A 6,149-nucleotide genomic window follows, 5' to 3' on the forward strand; every position below is an offset into this window, starting at 1 on the left:
TACTAAAAAAGCAAAGAAAACTCGCCTATATGTTTCCTTTTTCTACAGCAAACGGGTTTTGGGCAGCAGAAGACGGGCATTACTGCTAGAGAGTGCTGATTGATTGGCGAGCGGAGCAGCTCATTGGCTGTTTGCTGTTCATTAAACATTTCACATCAAACCACTCTGACTTTGTTTACACCTCACTGACTAAATTATACACCACTTTAGAAAAATTGGTGGAATTTCCCTTTGAGTAGATTTGAATGACAGAGAACTTGTAGAGAGGAGAATTACCACTCTGTAATGTCTTCCGGGTTTCTCAAATGCTAGAGGGCGCTCCCGAGCGAGTCCAAAATGAATGGGTTAAGATGGAGCATTTGAGCAAATTCATAGTTTATAAATGATTAAACACTTTTAATGTAAAAGAATGCGATCATTTCCTGAACACAGAGCAGCATAAAACATTTTAACGCTGCTGTTATATTTTCAAGAGCTTTTAAACTCGAGTTGTAGGAGGAGTTTAAAACAGTGCCTCGTGTATGTTCATGACGTCTGTGAGTGTGAACAGCCAATGAGCTCCATTTACTCCCATTCATTCAGGACTCACTCGCGGGCGCCCTCTGCTGTTTTGCAGTACTGTTTTTGATATAATGGGGGAAATAGGAAGAGGCCAGGATCCTTATAAATCAGCTCTGGTGCTGATTGGTTGGCATTATTGCTACTGAGTGCTGATAGGTTAGTATTACTACTAATGAGTGATGATTGTTGAGCTGATGACTTGGCACGTACTGATGTCATAAACATACATGAAGTGCTGTTATAAACTCCTATAACTGGGGTTCAAAAGTGTCCAAAACTATAACAGCAGTGTTAAAGTGTTCTGTGCTGTTCTGTGTTCAGGAAATGTCAGAAAATATTGCTGTCGTCTGAAATGGCTGCCCTGTTTATTTTTATAATTCACAATAAGTCACACTCTGCCCTAAATCACATTGACAAGTCTGGACAACCTTAATTAAGACCTGGATGCTGTTTGAGGAGGTTGAGAGAAGAACTGATGATGTTTTTTCACAGAAACAGTTTGGGCTGTTTGGGTGACTATTGAGTTCCAGTGTTTGTTAGCTGCATTGGCCTTACAGCTCCAGTGCTAAACTAAAGAAGCAAAATTTGGGCACTAAACTCTTCATGGTTGATTGACTCAGTCTGGGGTGGGCTGGAAACTGTGTACATGTGATTTTTCACCAAACTAGTCCTTTAATGAAATGAACCCACATAAACACATTATTTGTGAAATACCCTTTCACTTTAAAATACAAAGGTCGTCCTCCTGTCTGTCATTCGCTGGAAAATAGATATCAAACATTATGACATCCCTCATGACAATTACCGGTAATGATAACAAGGCAGTTATATTGCTGGACATACATATGACAACAAAGGACATCAATGCTTATGTCAGTGTTGTGTAGAAGGTAGAAGGGTCCAAGTAAAGATTAGATTAGGTTCTTTATTGTCCTCCAAAGAGGAAATCTGTGTTCACAACCTGTGCTGTTCATACATTGTTCTGGGACATACAAGATCAGAAAATAACACACATTTGAATAAACACTATTAAAACAAACAGAAAGGACAGGAAACAAGACCCATCCATAAAGCACAAGGCCTACATATCAGTCACTCTCAATGACTACGTTCACATTTCAAGTCTCGTTGCTCAAATCCGATTTTTTGCTCAAATCTGATCTCTCTGACTCGATGGTTCACACTCGTTTAGGTAAGTGATTCAAAACGGTCATTAATGTGACGAACCGGCGTCCTGAAATGACCCTCATGCGCACATCCTACTCAGTAACGTCACGTGAATGAATCACGACCATCATCAGCACAAACTAACGAGCAGAACGAGCTTCGCTGAGAAGATCATTAACTCTGATCAGCTCTCAGCTTCATGATTAGAGCGAGACGAAGGAGAAAAAGGTGAGATGTGTTGCTTTTCCACCGTTTACAGGCTTTAACTTCTGTTCGGCGCTGCTGCCATGGTAACGCTGAATGACGGCGCACGCGCAGTGGGGAAAAAAGCACATGAATTCCGATCTGAGCGTCACATTAAGGTCGCATGGCCACGAATCTGATACGTATCCGATCTAGGACCACATATGAAAGTGGCTCAGGTCGGATTTGAAAAGATCAGATTTGTGTGTCCACACAGCCCTGAAAACACCAGATCTGAGTCACAAATCGGATTTAAGCCACTTCAACCTGGTAATGTGAACGTAGCCTATGAGAGCAGCTTTAGATCATCTGTTTCAGTGGGGCAGCTTATTAAGGGCTGATGTGGCTGAAGGTAAAAACTGGCTTTTTCACACACTGCTGTTCTGTATCTCCGGCCTGATGGAAGTAAAGTGAAGAAAAGGTGCCATGGGTGGGCGGGGTCTTGTACTGTTGTGACGGCCCCTCTTAAAACAGCCTCATTGTTCAGCTTTGACAGGTTGTGTGTGGGGAGGCCTGTGATGACCATTAACCCTTTGTTGGAATATGAAGGCTAAAAACGGAGCAGCAATATCAGTATTTTAGGTGATTTTCCGAGCCAAATTACTCACGGATGCTGACATCACAGCTCGATGATGTCACGCTAGCTAGTTAGAGCCGGGGCTGCTGAATGGTCTGATGTGTTTATCATGTCTGTAGCTTAAACCTGTCTTATCTATGGGTTTTTTTCAGCAGGGATAGTCAAGAAACAGGTTCAACAGTACAGCGTAATAGGCTCAGTTATGTTTCTGTAAAGGCAGTGAGAGCAGTGAAGGTGCTACATGAAGTGCTCTTAACTTTCTAATGACAGAAAGTCTCTGCTGGCATCTCTTGCAGAGGTCTGTTACATGCTGGTCAAAGCTGATTGTGCGTTACCCAGTCAAGCAGCAGTCTAAGGCCCAATCCCATTTCACCCCTTGGCCCTACCACTTAGCCCTACCCCTCCGTTTTGTGCCTTCTCATCTAGGGCGTCCCGGTTTTTGTTGAGATAGGGGGGTAGAGCGAAGTGTTAGGGCTGCATGGTCCTCCAAACAGGGGGTTTTCGGAGACTCCAAACAGGGTGATGTGAGAAAATAAGAAAAACTAGCAAGAAGGCTGAACAAGAGACCAAAGAAACCCACAAATGTGAGAATTTTCTCAGATAAAAAGTTACAATAACCATTTTATTACCTTAGTTTAATGTCGTTTCAATGTATTATGGTCCTTTTAATCATAACAAGCATAAAAAATCACTAGCAATATTGATGTCTTGGTAGCTAGCTGGCTAAATTTCCCGTTCCACCTTAAATGGTGCAGCAGTTACATTCTGGCACCTCAGGCATCAGAACTGCTGCACCATTTAAGGTGAAATGGGAAAATTCGAACAAGAATCTGCTGAATATCTGACTTCAGCTTCATTTCACTGAAGAATTAGGGGTGGGTGATAATTGCCCCCCTCTTTGAAGGCATATGATGCCCTAAATGTAACTAAAGCCCAGCAGTGAGGAGCTGAACTTTACCCTCCTCTGCTGTCACTGCAGACTGGCAGGGTCGCCTACAGAGCAGCGCTGGTAGCTGTTAATAAAGTGATGCTCTTTTTATTTGAGGGTCCCATTTCATAGAGAAAGACTCCAACCACTAAAACTTGTAACACAATTCTAAGGGGCAAGGTGACCCTCGTAAACAAGGGGTAGAGGTCAAAATAAGAAATAGGATTGGCCCTAAGGTGCCTACAGTCCACCTGCATGTCTCAGCAGTGAGGCGACCCTGTTGAAGCCTGCCCTTCTGTAAACAGTCACACATGCCGAGCCCAGCAGGCCAGCGCTCGAGGAGGTGTAAGCCGAGACCACAGTCAGACAGGTGTGACCAGACCGGCCTGTTTGGTCAGATAGCAGCTCAAAAGAGTCAGAGCAGCGCTTTTCCTTCCTCCTTTCAATTCTATACAGGTTCAAATCTAATGTTCTGTGCACGACCAACGATAACTAACTGAAAAATGATCTCACCTGGCAGCACAAATCACATTCAACCTAATGAGATGTTGCCAGTTTATTCAGAACAGCTGAAGCAGATATTTATCCTGGAAAACCTCAGTTATACACCCTTAAAAATGGGTCTTCAAGTGTCCTTTAGTAAATGCAGACTGGAACCGTGAAGACTCAAAGAACCATTTCAATGCATGGTGGATTGGTTCTCCTCTACGGTACCCCTGCTGTATATGGTTCTTTAAAGAACTTTAAAATAATGGTTCTATATTGCACCAAAAAGGGTTGTGCTACGTTTTTGGTACTACCTAGAACCCTTTCCGAGTGTACAACAACCGGATTAGAACTAAACCCTACTTTACCAAACAGTGACTTTTTAAACACATACAAAACATCATCTGAGACTACATCTGCCTTTTCTAAAGGAAATGCAGCACTTCAGAGGCAAGACAGTAAAAGAAGGAATTAATAAAGAAATAGAAATGAATAAATGAAGGAATGAAGAGAAAAAAGAAGGAAGGAAAGAAAGAATAAAACAAAGACCATCTGGGGAAAACAGACGAAGGAAATCAGTTCACAGAATAAGGTTTAAAAAGTTCAGAAGACTTAAAGACTTAAATCTAAAAATACTGAAATCAGCTGGTTTAAATACAAAGATGGAGGAATGAAAAGTAGTAAAGAAATAAAGGAGTGATAAAGAGAGGAGAGAAAGGAAATAAAGGAGTGAAGCATGATAAAGAGAAGAGAGGAGAGAAAGAAAAAACAACTGATGAAAAGGGGAGAGAAAGAAGAAATAAAGGCGTTAAGTGTGATAGAAAGAAGAGAAGAAGAAGAGGAAGAAGTAAATAAAGGAGTGAAGTGTGGTAGAGAGAAGAGAGGAGAGGAAGAAATAAAGGAGTGAATTGTGATAAAGAGAAGAGAGGAGGAGAGAAAGAAGAAATAAAGGAGAAAAGTGTGATAAAAAGAAAAGAGGAGAGAAAGAAATAAAGGAGTGAATTGTGATAAAGAGAAGAGAGGAGGAGAGAAAGAAGAAATAAAGGAGTGAAGAATGATAAAGACAGAAGGAGAGAAAGAAGAGATAAATGAGTGAAGTACAACCCCGTTTCCAAAAGATTTGGGACGCTGTGCAAAATGTAAATAAAAACAAAATTCAATGATGTGAAAATAATTTAAACCTTATATTTAACTGAAAATAGTACAAAGACAACAAATCAAATGTTGAAACTTTTTTGAAAAATATTTGCCCATTTTGAATTTGATGCCAACAACACGTTCCAAAAAAGTCGGGACGGGGGCCTGTTTACCACTGTGTTTCATCACCTCTTCTTTAACAACACTCTGTAAGCGTTCGGGAACTGAGGAGACACTGCTGTAGTTTTGAAGTGAGATGTTTTCCCGTTCTTGTTTGATGTAGGATTTCAGCTGCTCATCAGTTCAGGGTCTCCTTTGTCATATTTTTCATTTCATAATGCGGCAATTGTTTTCAGTGGTGGAAGGTCTGGACTGCAGGCAGGCCAGTTTAGCACCTGGACTCTTTTAATACGGAGCAATGCTGCTGTAATACATGCAGAATGTGGTTTGACATTGTCTTACTGAAATAATCATGGCCTTCCCTGAAAAAGACGTCGTCTGGATGGCAGCATATGTTGCCAAAACATGTATATATCGTTTAGCATTAATGGTGCCGTTACAGATGTGCAAGTAACCCATGCCATGTGCACTAATGCCCCCTATACCATCATGAATACTGGCTTTTGAACTGTGCACTGATAACAAGCTGAGTGGTCTTTAGCCCAGAGGACACAGTGTCCATGATTTCCAGAAGGAATTTCAAATGTTGATTCGTCAGACCACAGGACACTTTTCCACTTCCCCTCAGTCTGTTTTAAATGAGCTTGGGCCCAGAAAAGGTGGCAGCATTTCTGGGTCCTGTTTACATTTGATTTCTTCATTCTGCATTTAAGAATTTTAATTAGCATTTGTGGATGCAGTTATGAACTGTTTTCAAAGACAGTAGTTTTCAGAAGTGTTCCTGAGCCCATGCAGTGATTTCCACTACAGAATCATGTCTGTTTTTAATGCAGTGCCGTCTGAGGGCCCAAAGATCACAGCCTGCAAATACTGTTTTTTTGGCCTTGGTCCCTTACATACAGAGATTTCTCCAGATTCTCTGAATCCTTT

Source organism: Colossoma macropomum, unplaced genomic scaffold (genome assembly GCF_904425465.1).
Source record: "Colossoma macropomum unplaced genomic scaffold, Colossoma_macropomum, whole genome shotgun sequence".
Lineage (NCBI taxonomy): Eukaryota > Metazoa > Chordata > Actinopteri > Characiformes > Serrasalmidae > Colossoma > Colossoma macropomum.